This window comes from Diabrotica virgifera, chromosome 3, assembly GCF_917563875.1.
Source record: "Diabrotica virgifera virgifera chromosome 3, PGI_DIABVI_V3a".
NCBI lineage: Eukaryota > Metazoa > Arthropoda > Insecta > Coleoptera > Chrysomelidae > Diabrotica > Diabrotica virgifera.
In genome coordinates this window covers 6435478-6449851 of record NC_065445.1, presented here as the reverse complement: position 1 = coordinate 6449851, position 14374 = coordinate 6435478, and the positions used below count along the sequence as shown (strand labels likewise).

Sequence of the window (14374 nt, the reverse complement as noted above, 5' to 3'; positions counted from 1 at the left end):
TTATAAATTTAATTGCTGGTGTTCTCGAAAGTAAAATGATAAGTGATGATGAAATTTCCATTCCTGGGACTCCTCCAGAGCTGGTTGAGGCAGTGAATACTGCTTCATTAGAATTATTGCCAAAGAAATCAAGAGAAAAGTACGAAAATGCATACAGACGTTTTATGGATTATTAATAATTTTCTATCATTTATGTAGAACACTAACAACTGTACGGAAATATCATTTCCTTACAGTAAGGAAATGACATTTCCTTACAGTAAGGAAGTCCTGACTTTTTCTTCAAGAAATTTTGACAGGAATGTCAAAATTTCCTGGCGATTTGCGGAAAAAATCATTTTTAATAATTAAATGTAACTTTCGGTTAAAATAATTTTTATTTTAAGATAATATCAGTCTTTTTTTAGTCAATGACTGTGAAATAATTTCTTAATTGTTATAAATAAAGTCACTACGATTTAAGAAAACAAAAGCAATTATTTCGGCTTCAGTTGGTCGCAGAATATATTTATTTGGTTTTAAATCTTTATTTTGGCTTCAGCAACAATAATCTACAAGTTAAAAACTCATAGGATGTACAGGGGCGGCTTTAGTTCTAAATGTTTATAACAAAATTTGCCCCCTTATTTTTAAACCCGAAATAAGAGGTTGAAAAATGTTATACGCATTTATTTACATCAGAATATGAAATATAAGTCTTTAGAAGGAGAGTGGATCTTAAATTAACTCTGTACGATTTTTTTTCAAAAAGTTATAGCCTTAGACATTTGACCTCTTGGGATAAACAAATTATAATATCTAAGCAACAAGTTCACAAATCGGGCACTACAAATTTTTTTTATGTTTAGTATTGAAAGATCTTCATTTTAAAGCCTTAAAAATGCATAAAAGATTATTTTTACAATAAATAACGCAATTGCAAAAAACGGCCATTTTGGACCTTTCGCAGGCTGTTTTGCAATAACTTATTAACTAAATTAAACTTGCAATGGCTCAAATTGTAGGTTTTTAATTTACTACAATTTTCTATTTAAATTTTTTTCTTTAAAATGAATATCCTAAGCTGCAAAATTAAAAATCTTTAAAAATTGCAAATTTAACAAATGAAAATCGTCATAAATAAAAAACCGCACAAAATTTTTGGTTACATTTTAGTATAAGTTATTCCTGGCATCATGGCATTCTCGCCATTTACAACACCTGATAGGTTTCAAAAATTCCTGAATTATATCCTGAAATCGACCTATTTTTCACCCACAGCTTGGACTAATAGGGAATATACCACGTGCGGCATATCATTAGAGCGGCATTTATATGGAGTATTCAGACATAACGATCGTCCATGATTTTTTTTTTCAATATTTGTACCGTCTTTGCAAAAGAAGTCTTAATTCATTTAAAGTATAACACCTCTTAAAATGAATCGTAACGCCTATGGTTTGCCAATAAGTAATTTTTTCCTGTAACTTCACATTTACTTTTGATGTGATAGAAAAAATAACATATTAGCAAACCATAGACGTTACGTTTCATTTTTATGAGATGTTTTACCTACCTACTTTAAATGAATAAGGATTTTTTTGCAAAGACGGTGCTAATATCGAGAAATAATCGTGAATAATCGTTGTCTGAATACTCCATCTAAGTGTGCCGCACATGGTATATTCCCTATTTAAAAATAAGGGGTTTAAGGAAGTGGAAGGGAGAGGGTGGACAAATGACATGTATGTATCGTAAAATTGTGTCCTTCTTAGAACAAAAAATCGACTTGTTTCCTCATTTTCTTAAAATCTAATATTACTGCCAAATATCGAGGTGGACTGTTGTCGTGAACCCACCCTGTATAGAAATAAACAGCTCATAACACTATTACTATATTTTCGCTATAAAATTATTTTCAATAGACAGTAATAAAATGATATTTTCCCCAAAAGTTTCCAACGCATCCATATCGATATTTGAGAAATACCCATTCGCGCCGTAAAATGATTTATAAACTCCATATTTAGGGCCGTCCAATCATTTTTCCTTTTGCATATGTTAAATGGTTTTCTTTTTATATTTACTGTTCCTATCCTTAAGAATAATAGGCCGGCCCTCAATCTTTTAACCCTTATACCTTTTGCAAAATGATTTAGTATACGGGCTCGGTTATATGTATAGTTGAATGGGTGTAAGTTTTCCGTCACGTGATCAATAAAATGTTCGATTGTTTAAAAATATAAAAGAAACTATTTTGATCAGTAGAGTTCATCATACATTAGTAGAAGGATCTTAATATGCTTCTTATGCACGGTTATAGCATTGGTTTTATTAATTTTTTTTAAAAGCATGTGCGCGTTGAACTAAGTGAGTAGAGTATTCGTTGTGTGCAAGTACTTGGAGGGGATAATAATAAATAATAATTCATATTGTCAAATTGACGAATATTTCTGTCATTGAAGCAAATGGGATTTCGCAAATGCTGTGTTATAAGTTGTAAAAATTATACAGGGTAGCGAGAAAGTATAAAAACACGATAATTTCTCGGAAACCGCAAAACGATTTTTATAAATTTTGGTGGATAAGGGTTATATAATGCGGCCGATATTATAGTGGTAATTACATTGTTGTCAAATCTTCCGTTTTTCTGGAAATTTAATGAACTTTATTATTTTAAATGGAACACCCTGTATATATTTTGCGTTTTGAAGTCCTTAAGAAATACTGATTATGTTTCATGTTATATTCCCTATACCTAAATGCCATAATTTCGGAGTTATTGCTACATTTATTAAAAAAAATTGTTTTAACAAATTATAAAAATCAATTTTTTGCCCGGCAATGTCTACCCGGCACGGGTAGACATTATTTTAGGTTCTTTGGATCATTGGGAACCAAAAAAGGTCTTTGGTAATTTTCCTCAAAAATTAATCGTTTCCCAGTTATAAACAATTTAAAAATGAAAAAAAATCGAAAAATGACGATTTTCAACTTTCAAAAATACAAGTAAAAAAATCATTTTTAAAATTACGAAGTACCTGAATTCAAGTTCAAACCTTTTTCTATCAGATTGCTATAAGAATTTTTGGCATGTTTTATTCCAAAACATTGTTTTTTTTTAATTGTTAACGAAGCTCATATGAGAGGACGGGCGATCGGGCTGCATTAACAACTAAAAAATAATGTTTTAGAATAAAACAAGACCAACTCAATTATCGGTATCTGATAAAATAAGGTTTCAGCTTGAATTTAGGTGCTTCGTAGTTTCAAAAATAATATTTTTTACTTGCGTTTTGAACCTAGAAAATCGACATTTTTCGGTTTTAAAATGTTTATAACTCGGAAACGAATAACTTTTAAGGAAAATTACAAAAGACCTTTTTTGTTCCCAGTGAACCAAAGAACCTCAAATAATGTCTACCCGGTCCGAAAAAATTGATTTTTATAATTTGTCAAAAAATTTTTTTTTTTTTAATAAATGTAGCAATAACTTCGAAATTATGGCATTTAGGTATAGGGAATATAACATAAAAAATAATCAGTATTTCTTAAGAACTTCAAAACGCCAAAAATATAAAGGGTGTTCTATTTAAAATAACAAAGTTCATTAGATTTCCAGAAAAACGGAAGATTTGACAACAATGTAATTACCACTATAATATCGGCCGCATTAAAACACCATAACCCACCAAAATTTATAAAAATCGTTCAAGCGGTTTCGAAGAAATTACCGTGTTTCCATACTTTCTCGCTACCCTGTATGTTAGTCCACAATATTTGTATAATATGCAATTATTCAAAGTTTGAATAAAATTTGTGAAATAGTGAACACGCTTAAAAGGCGTAAATTGGAATACTATGGTCATATAATGCGTCACCCACAAACATGTGACATACCTCACCTCGTTATAGACCTGGATCCCGCGTACCAAAAAAAAGTTGATTAATAGCATGCTGAAAATTTGTTAATAGCTTAAGTGTAGTCAGACAAACTTTGATGTACGGGAAAACTGGAACAGGGGAAGTCTTAATTGTGGAACAGTTTAAAAATTTGTAACGTCAGATTACGAAAACGTCCCATGTATTTGGTCGGACAGAACATCCAATTGATTTGTCACCCTTTCATTAAACTCTCATGTAAAAATCAGACTGCTATTACTAACCAACATTATTCCTGTCATTTGATTTGTTCTTCGTGTTCCACTCATTAAAATGCCCAGTTGGTGATAAACACTAGTCTAATTTTTGCATGAGAGTATGAAATGGTAACAAATCAATTGGAAGTTCTGTCCGACAAAATACATGGAACGTTTTCGTAGTGTGACGTTCCAAATTTTTAAACTGTTCCACAATTAAAACTTCCTCTGTTCCAGTGTTCCAGTCCGATAAGTAATTAGCCTACAAAAGAAAAAGGATCATTTTGGAAAAGTGGCAATTTATTTCTCTACATTCTTCTTCCAAACTTCTTTAACCCGTCTGAAAAATACCTTTTCTCGAGGTCTGCAAAATAAGCTTCCGTGGCGGCGATGACCTCCTCATTCGACTTAAATTTCTGCCCAGCGAGTGTCTTTTTCAAGTTTGGACACAAATAGTAGTCGCTCGGGGTCAAATCTGGAGAATATTGGATAGGGCAACAGTTCGTAGCCCAATTCGACCAATTTTGCCATGGCGACGGCGGAGGTGTGAGCCGGTGCGTTGTCATGGTGGAAGAGCACTTTTTTCTTTGCCAAATGGGGTCGTTTTTTCTTCAATTCGGCGTCGAATCGGCCGAATAATTCGGTACAATAGGGCCCTGTGATCGTTTTGCCCTTCTCCAAGTAGTCGATGTAGATCACACCTTGCGAATCCCAGAAAATGCTGGCCATCACCTTTCCGGCCGATTGGACAGTCTTCGCCTTCTTCGGAGCACGTTCGCCGGGTGCTGTCCACTCTTTCGACTGTTCCTTGGTTTCTGGTGTATACCAGTGAATCCATGTTTCGTCGACGGTTATGAAACGACGTAAAAACTCCTTTGGATCACACTTAAATAGCGTCAAAACACTACTCTGAAGTGGTCTCACGGTTGCGTTTATTGTCTGAAGTGAGCAAACGCGGCACCCATCGCGCCGACAGCTTTCTCATGCCCAAAATTTTATGCAGGATATGACCTACGCATTTGTGATAATGGCGCCATCGGGCGAAGATGCTAAGTACTTATCGGACTGCCCTAGTATTCTGAAATATAACGAGAAAAGTACTAGACGAATAGGATGACGGAATCACTGTAGGAGGCAGAAAAAGCAGTAATCGACGATACGCAGATACTTAACTAATAGCGAATAAAGTCGAAATGAAGCAAATACTAAATAATCTACCACATACAGGGTGAGTCATGAGGAACTGTACATACTCCTACCTCGTATAGAGGCTCCTATGGGGAATAACAAATGACCATTAAAAAGTGTCTGCTCCCCTTGTTTAATAATATACAGGGCGAGTCATAATTTTTGAACGGTCAGATCGATGTGTCTCTTACTTTTGTCAATCGTTACACTATTACCACCTAATCAACTGATCTATTCAAAATAGAAAAAAATCAGGTCCGGTTTTAAAAAATTAGTTCGTTTGGTCTTAGAAAAAATTTCATCCTGTATACGCTTTTTGAAAACTCTAATATGAATTTTACAAATTAGACAAATAGGCAATTAAAATGGCATATTTATTTTTTTTCACATGATTACTTAATTTTTTATAAAAAAATCAAATTTGACTATGAATAATAATATTAAAAGTTTGGTAAAGTGAACCATAGATTTAAGAAAATGTACTTTTATTACAAAAATTATTTTTTTTGAACAAATATTTAATTTATTATGTTACCACCCAATCAACTGATTTATTCAAACTAGAAAATAATCAGGCCCGGATTTAAAAAATGATTTCGTTTTGGTCTTAGAAAAAATTTCACCCTGTATACACTTTTTGAAAACTCTAATATGAATTTTACAAATTAGACAAATAGGCAATTAAAATGGCATATTTACTTTTTTCCCACACGATTACTTTTTTATTAAAAAAATCAAATTTGTCAAAATCGGAATTTTAATCTAAAAATAAAAAAACAGGATGAAATCACGGTTTAACTCGCTACAACGTTCCATTTAAAAAATTTTTTTTTTCTGAAATTTTTACAGCACATATCTCTTACCATTGTGAAGACTATGACAATTGTTGTAGACTTTCAGTCTTCTTCTCGTAAAAGTTATGAATTTAAAAAAATAAAAGGTGTAGGTTCGTGAATTGCAAAGGTCAATCGCAAAAATTAAGTGAAACAATTTAAAATTTATCTATTTGATCACGTCTATGTTAAACTATAGAGTCCAAAGAGAAGTGTTATGGGGAGTTTTAGATCTAGACGTGTTTTAGAAAAAAAAATGGTGAAACTTTTAATTTTAAGAAAAACGTTGTTTAATTTTTTTTATTTTTATGGTAAATTTGCGATTTTGACAAATTTGATTTTTTAATAAAAAATTAAGTAATCGTGTGGGGAAAAAATAAATATGCCAGTTTAATTGCCTATTTGTCTAATTTGTAAAATTCATATTAGAATTTTCAAAAAGCGTATACAGGGTGAAATTTTGGGTGAAGACCGAAACGAACTAATTTTTTAAAGCCGGGCCTGATTTTTTTCTAGTTTGAATAAATCAGTTGATTCGGTGGTAACATAAATCAAATATTTGTTTAAAAAAATTAATTTTTGTAATAAAAGTTAATTTTCTTTGAAATCTATGGTTCACTTTACCAAATTTTTAATTCATAGTCAAATTTGATTTTTTTATAAAAAATTAGCTAATCGTGTGGGGAAAAATAAATATGTCATTTTAATTGCCTATTTGTCTAATTTGTAATAATAATATATAATAATAATTTGTAATAATATTATAGTTTTCAAAAAGCGTATACAGGGTGAAATTTTTTCTAAGACCCAAACGAACTAACTTTTTAAAGCTGGACCTGATTTTTTTCTAGTTTGAATAAATCAGTTGATTAGGTGGTAATAGTGTAACGATTGACCAAAATAAGAGACACATCGATCTGACCGTTCAAAAATTATGACGAATATAAATTTCTGTCAAAATGCGAAACTCGCCCTGTATATTATTAAACAATGGGAGCAGACACTTTTTAATGGTCATTTGTTATTCCCCATAGGAGCCTCTATACGAGGTAGGAGTATGTAGAGTTCCTCATGACTCACCCTATATACACCAAGTGACGAATTTAGAGATAGTAGACAGATTTGTATACTCGGGCTCCCAAATAACCAGTATTGACGATTGTTACTCAGAAACCAAGCGTAAACTATCACTGGCCTGAATAGCAACAGATAAATTGATTAAAATATGGAAAGACCGAAAAATAACAAGTTATACTAAGCTCAGCTTGGCCAATATCCTTATTTTTCCGTATTTCATGTGCAGCTGAAACCTGGTTTCTAAAAAAATCGATAGCAGTAAGATCGATACCACGAAATGTAAATACAGAACAATCCTGGAAAGGACACAGAATCGACCTGCAAAAGCTGGTCGAGCTGCATAGAAAAACAGGCTACTAAAGAAAAGTAAACCGAGCATAACTAAATTACTTGACCACACAGCCACAAGAATGAGGTCCATAAAATTATTGCTAGTAGCAGGAAAGGTAGAAGGCTGGAGACCAAGAGAAAGATCTCCAATACGATGAGCAGATCAAAATTTGGTCATGGGTCTTCATTTAATGAAGACTCTGGTGGAAAAATCCCTAAATGAAGCCCTCCATCTGGCACATCCAATGGAGACAAATAAAGCCAACACTATTTAGAGTGCCACCATGCCCTGGCAAAGGCTCAAGGAATGAGGAGGAGGTATTCTAATATTTTAGTAACAAGGGAGCAATTTCTGTTCCCATATATGTTGTTGAACCATCTTCTTTGTCTCTTGGGGGCCAAATTAATTATTTATTATTACCAGAGAACGGCAGTTCTCGTCAGTGGCGCACAATACCTCTACATGCGATACATGCGACACTATATATACACGAAATTTTCGATGAGAAAAGTGCGCGAGGTAAAACGCGCCACAAGAGAGCCTCAAAATACAAACTGTATCAAAGTTACTCTTTTGTGGCGCGTTTAACTTCAAATTTAGCAAATATTATGAAAAAAATCTTTCAAAATGAAACTAGAATTTTATTCTCCATCAAAATGAAAATACATTTTTCCAACACGTAATACTCATATCAGCTCTTGTGTAGCTGGAATATTGTATGTGTCACTCATTTTTACGGCGTTTAGCGGTTTTTTATTCTTGCATATTTTACTAACGTATTTTCCTCAGTCCATAGATCCAGCCAGCTGGACAATGTTTACTAATTTATTACACGGTGACTATTCGGGTTGGGCATCGCTGCGTCCTATATTGCAGCATATTGGACTTCCCTCTTTATCAGTCAAATTTACTCATTTAAAAAAAACTGAAACTTTTTAAGTTATGATGGGGGCTCCACAAAAATACAGTAAGTTGTAATGTTTTTCTGTACTTTAAAGTATTGATTGTTTTTAATGTACGTTACTTGATGATATCAAGTACTTATTTTGAAATATATATTTGAAAATAATTACAACTGAATAGAATAGAATAGAATAGAAATATGCTTTATTGTCACTGAAAATACAAATTTTATGGACAAAGCTTAATTAAAGTCAGAAAAAAAAAATAATATCTAACAATAACAATAACAAATACAATTTTCTGAAATTTGATAAATCGTCAATATAAAAAAATATACATAAATACAAAATATTAGTTAATAAAGTAAAGAAAAAAAAAACAAATTCGATATATTGCAACAATTTATAGAAATTGCAAAGTGAATATACAATAAAGTAAACTATTTATAGATATAGGAACTAATAAGTTTAAGCTGCTGCATGTGACACCCAAATATAGATAAGTTTGGTTACTTGTACATTACTGTCATTTCTTAGTTAGTCATTAAGAAACTCTTCTACTGAATAATATGGTCTTTTAGATAGATGAGCTTTTGTCATTTTACGGAACTTGGGGAAAGATGTTGCAGATTTGAGTTGTAAAGGAAGATGGTTGTATAGTTTTTTTGCGGAATATAATATAGATTTCTTTACTAACTCAGAGGACGGGATCGGTAAATAGACATCAAAATTTGAATTTCTGGTGGAGTAGTCATGACGAGGCCTTGCTGGAAAGATATGCATGTGTTTACGAATTAAGCAAACAGTTTCTAAAATATATAAAGATGTAAGGGTTAAAATGCCGTGATCTTTGAAGTAACTTCTGCAATGTGTTGTTCTTCTGAGGCCAAACAGATACCTTATTGCTCTTTTTTGTAATTTAAAAATAACATCTAATTGGGCAGCTGTACTAGAACCCCAAAAAGGAAGACCATATCGAAGATGAGACTCGAACAAAGAAATGAACACGTTAGCGGTCCTCTAAACTTTTTGTCCAGCATTTTGGACATTGGGACTTAGTTAGCCAAATATGTTACCATACTCACATTTTTTAACTTTAGTTATAGATAGTAAAAGGAGATCGATGGAAAGTGCATTGGAGGCTATTTTGACAGATAACGATTTTTTCGTCAGTGAAGATAGCGATAATGATCAAAGGAAATAGATTTACAGGAATTTAAGCTATATGTTGGAAGGTCACTAGCTCTAGGTGGAAATCCTGCAAGTGGGAGACAAGCTAGTGCGTCTATTTCAAGAAAAACGGAGACATCTGAAGATGATGTGCCCATAATTCCTGTAAAAAGATCTACAGTTTTCCAGTTACCGCCTATAGATGTAAGAAAAACCAGTAATGACCATTTGCCAATATGCTCTGTCCCAATAGAAAAATTCTTATCGCGTTGTCTAAACCGTCTTGAATGCACTAAGAAGACGAGATTCTTTTGTACAAAATGCAAAATGTATATGTGTATTTCTCCTGAACCAGAATGTTTTTTCAGTTTCGTACTTAAATTATATGAGAGCTAAGTTCTGATGTCCAATATGCTGGACCTGTCATATTATGTCTGTCAAATAATTGTTTTATAGTTTTTATAGATTTTCGTTCATTGTTTTCACAAGTGAGGAGAGAAAATAGAAAATATTGTTAAAATACTAAAAACTTTTTTCTTGGGGCTGAAGAGGGTATTATTTCAGAGATTGATACCTTTGAGTGTAAATCTAAAAAGAAAAGAAACAAACGACCCAGACTCGTGTGGATTGCTCCAGGAAACAACATTAATTCATCTGCACGCATCATTACGTTGTGTTTTCGCTTATTCTCCAACTCCCGGTTGGAAGGATGTAAAAACATTCCCGAAACTGCGTGTTTATAGATGACGAATTAATTTCTTGTGCATTTTTCAAGTTGGTAGCAGGCCATTTATCATTGCTTCGTACTAATGACCCAATTGTCGAGTGCTCCTGTACTAACGTTAGAGCCGCTCTGCTCTCCCTGCCGCTGCTCTTTGCAGGAGCGCGCGATCAATACGCTTCGCGACGGTTCGGTAGTCACTCCTCGTTACGGCAGTTTATCAGTTCGGCGACGGAGCGCTAGCCAAAAATTACCAAGTAAAACAAAGAATTCCCTAGAAATGTGCGGTTATGTTTTATGTCATTATTGCGAGAATGTCACTCTAGGAGTTGTCACTTGCCGATAATTTATTATTAAAAAGCCGCCGAGCCGTGTGTACGCTGCCGGGAATGTGTGAGGTGTTGTGTTGTTTTGGAATAACCTTAGTACACCTTTTGGCGACGAGACAAGATTGCGGATTGAGGTAGGATACTCGTGTGGTGTTGTTTGTTGTTTTGTGTGTGGCTTGGCGTTTTTGTTAACTGTGTGCCAGATTTTCACGGGATTTCCTCGAAAAAATCACAAAATTCGACGTGGTTTTGGTATTTTGTAAGTTGTTTTTAAGTTTTGATAACAATTTCAACACGCTTGATGTTTGTTTTGAAGTCCTTAATAGCAAAATTTTTCGCTAATGTTAAAATGTACAGTAAATAAACAAATATTAAAAAAAATGCGCCTTTATATTGTATTTAGAAAAAAACACTATATTGAGCGATAAAGTAATTGATGAATCGAAAAAAAAGAATTATTTTTGTTACGATGTATCGACATTGTAATGAAAGTATCGAAAACTTGTTCATTTTAGTGTAACTATTTGATGCATTTTGCTGAGATGACTCTATTTGAGAATTCAATTGATTTTTCACAAATGTCTTATTTGGAATAAACACAAATTATACAATTGTCGTTTCTTGGTTTACTTGCGCGCCAAAAATGGCCAGACATACATACATATATTATACATTTTAAAGTAGATGACTTTAAAATTATATTTTCAGTTTTTTGAGGTACGTTCGTGGACCGACTTTATTGGAAGATAGTTTACTCGATTACATGAAATAAAGTTTAACTTAAGAATACCTCTCAGAAACATTATAGCATGTGATTTGTCTTTAAAAAGACAAACCCATGAGTGATAACAATAAAATTCTCTTGTTAGTGATCCGACAGTAAAGCATGAAGAAAAAACCAGAAAAAAGCTCATGATACTGTCCCGATTTGTTGAATATTTAGTCTCATACTTAATTTACTCTCAATATTAGCATCAAACTCTGATTTTATATATATGTTATTTTAAAAACATAAATTATGTATTCTCGAGTTCCGATTGAGTTGTTAATAGTGGTATTTTCTTTCTATTAATTTCTTCTTTTATATGGGTTATCAGATCCAACTGCATTCTACTAAGGAATTTGCGACACAATTGGTATTATTAAAATAATTAGAGCCGCTTCTTAGATTTTCCTCTTTTTGCGCGAAAAAACTCTATATTGAGCGAAAAATAATTAGAAAGTAGTCGAAAAATATATTATTTTTGTTATAATTTTCATTATTGTTGATCAAAGTAGCAAATACTTGTTCGTTTTAGTGTAACTGTTTGATACGTTTTTCTGGGATGACTTTATTTGAGATGTCAAATGATTTTTCAACACATGCCTTATTTGGAATAAATACAAATTATAAAATAGTCGTTTTTTGATTTACTTACGCGCCAAAAATGGCCAGACATATATTATACATCTTAAAGACTTTAAAATTATATTGCCAATATTTTTGAGTTGCGTTCGTGGGACGACTTGATTGGAAAATAGTTTATTCGATTACATGAAATTAACTTTAACTTAGGAATACCTGTCAGAAACATCATAGCATGTGATTTGTCTTTAAAAAGACAACCCCATGCAATGATAGTAAAATTCTCCTGTTAGTGATGCTATAGTAAATGATAAAGAAGAAATCAGAAAAAAGCTCATGATAATATTCCGATATGGTGAATATAGTCTCATATTTAATTTACTCTCAATATTAACGTCAAACTCTGATTTTGTATGTTATTTTAAAAACATAAATTAGGTATCCTCGAGCTCTGATTAAGTTGTTAATAGTGGTATTTTCTTTCTATTGATTTCCTCTTTTATATGGGTAACCAGATCCAACTGCATTCTACCAGGGAATTTGCGACACAATTGGTTTTATTAAAATAATAAGAGCCACTTCTTAGTTTTTGCTCTTTTTTCCCTCTGTTTTTTTTTCAGGACTTTACTTGAATCTTTCCATCGAACTCTATGTTCATTTTCTCATGTGTGTTTATACATTTGAGTTCTATCAAATTCTCTTTTTTTTTGATATAAGATTGATATTCACTCTTTCGAACATTTAATGGCTTTGGAGTTTCACCTAAATAAAAATTTACGCATTCACAAGGTATTTTATAAATATAATTCTTTGTCCTTCCTTGTTCATTTTTAGGTTTAGTTTTGGATAAAATAGTTCTCAATGTGCATGTTGTTTTACATGTTGTTGTGCTAGACAAAAATTGACAAGTAAAACAAAGAACTACCTAGAAACGTGCGGTTATGTTTTATGTCATTATTGCGAGAATGTCACTCTAGGAGTTGTCACTTGCCGACAATTTATTATTAAAAAGCCGCCGAGCCGTGTGTACGCTGCCGGGAATGTGTGAGGTGTTGTGTTGTTTTGGAATAACCTTAGTACACCTTTTGGCGACGAGACAAGATTGCGGATTGAGGTAGGATACTCGTGTGGTGTTGTTTGTTGTTTTGTGTGTGGCTTGGCGTTTTTGTTAACTGTGTGCCAGATTTTCACGGGATTTCCTCGGAAAATTCACAAAATTCGACGTGGTTTTGGTATTTTGTAAGTTGTTTTTAAGTTTTGATAACAATTTCAACACGCTTGATGTTTGTTTTGAAGTCCTTAATAGCAAAATTTTTCGCTAATGTTAAAATGTACAGTAAATAAACAAATATTAAAAAAATGCGCCTTTATATTGTATTTAGAAAAAAACACTACATTGAGCGATAAAGTAATTGATGAATCGAAAAAAAGAATTATTTTTGTTACGATGTATCGAAATTGTAATGAAAGTATCGAAAACTTGTTCATTTTAGTGTAACTATTTGATGCATTTTGCTGAGATGACTCTATTTGAGAATTCAATTGATTTTTCACAAATGTCTTATTTGGAATAAACACAAATTATAAAATTGTCGTTTCTTGGTTTACTTGCGCGCCAAAAATGGCCAGACATACATACATATATTATACATTTTAAAGTAGATGACTTTAAAATTATATTTTCAGTTTTTTGAGGTACGTTCGTGGACCGACTTTATTGGAAGATAGTTTACTCGATTACATGAAATAAAGTTTAACTTAAGAATACCTCTCAGAATCATTATAGCATGTGATTTGTCTTTAAAAAGACAAACCCATGAGTGATAACAATAAAATTCTCTTGTTAGTGATCCGACAGTAAAGCATGAAGAAAAAACCAGAAAAAAGCTCATGATACTGTCCCGATTTGTTGAATATTTAGTCTCATACTTAATTTACTCTCAATATTAGCATCAAACTCTGATTTTATATATATGTTATTTTAAAAACATAAATTATGTATTCTCGAGTTCCGATTGAGTTGTTAATAGTGGTATTTTCTTTCTATTAATTTCTTCTTTTATATGGGTAATCAGATCCAACTGCATTCTACTAAGGAATTTGCGACACAATTGGTATTATTAAAATAATTAGAGCCGCTTCTTAGATTTTCCCTTTTTGAGCGAAAAAACTCTATATTGAGCGAAAAATAATTAGAAAGTAGTCGAAAAATATATTATTTTTGTTATAATTTTCATTATTGTTGATCAAAGTAGCAAATACTTGTTCGTTTTAGTGTAACTGTTTGATACGTTTTTCTGGGATGACTTTATTTGAGATGTCAAATGATTTTTCAACACATGCCTTATTTGGAATAAATA

At 32.3% G+C, this 14374-nt stretch overlaps 1 protein-coding gene across 11 annotated transcripts in view; it reads left to right on the top strand.

Moving 5' to 3' along the window:
- The window catches only part of LOC114326616 (hemicentin-2-like), a 1177760-nt gene that overhangs the window by 198644 nt on the left and 964742 nt on the right, over window positions 1-14374 (top strand). For 3 of the 11 annotated variants that reach the window (XM_050647789.1, XM_050647782.1, XM_050647786.1), the window contains exon 1: window positions 10556-10803. The exons of 5 other annotated variants lie outside the window; for them this stretch is intronic. The gene's annotated coding sequence lies outside the window, so the exon portion shown is untranslated. Of the gene's footprint in view, window positions 1-10555; window positions 10804-13015; window positions 13129-14374 lie in introns of those variants that run through there. 3 more of the 11 variants (XM_050647790.1, XM_050647783.1, XM_050647787.1) reach the window with 1 other exon arrangement.